The sequence below is a fragment of the Condylura cristata genome, unplaced genomic scaffold (assembly GCF_000260355.1).
Source record: "Condylura cristata isolate star-nosed mole 26May11 unplaced genomic scaffold, ConCri1.0 scaffold00020, whole genome shotgun sequence".
Taxonomy (NCBI): domain Eukaryota; kingdom Metazoa; phylum Chordata; class Mammalia; order Eulipotyphla; family Talpidae; genus Condylura; species Condylura cristata.
In genome coordinates, this window is record NW_004567121.1 from 19802651 (window position 1) to 19802973 (window position 323).

A 323-nucleotide genomic window follows, 5' to 3' on the forward strand; every position below is an offset into this window, starting at 1 on the left:
TTTATGCATACAAGAACTGGGGTACATGCCAGAGGTGCGGGGATGAGAGGATGCACCAGAGACAGAGTGGGGAGCTGTTGAGGAGAGTACCGGGTGGGTCAGGAGAGTCTGCCACGCCATTTGTCACCTGCGGGGCCTGGGAATGAACTCGTGCTGCAGCAGCTGTAGATAGCTTCACAGTGCTGCGCTTTAACCCGTTGTGCCACCAGGGAGGGCCCGGTTGTGCCTTTTTAGAACATGAGCTAGGCAGGCTCCCTCATGGCTGCCATTCTTTCCTGAGGACTGTCTCCCACTTGTTACTTCCTGGCTCATGGGTGGTGCTG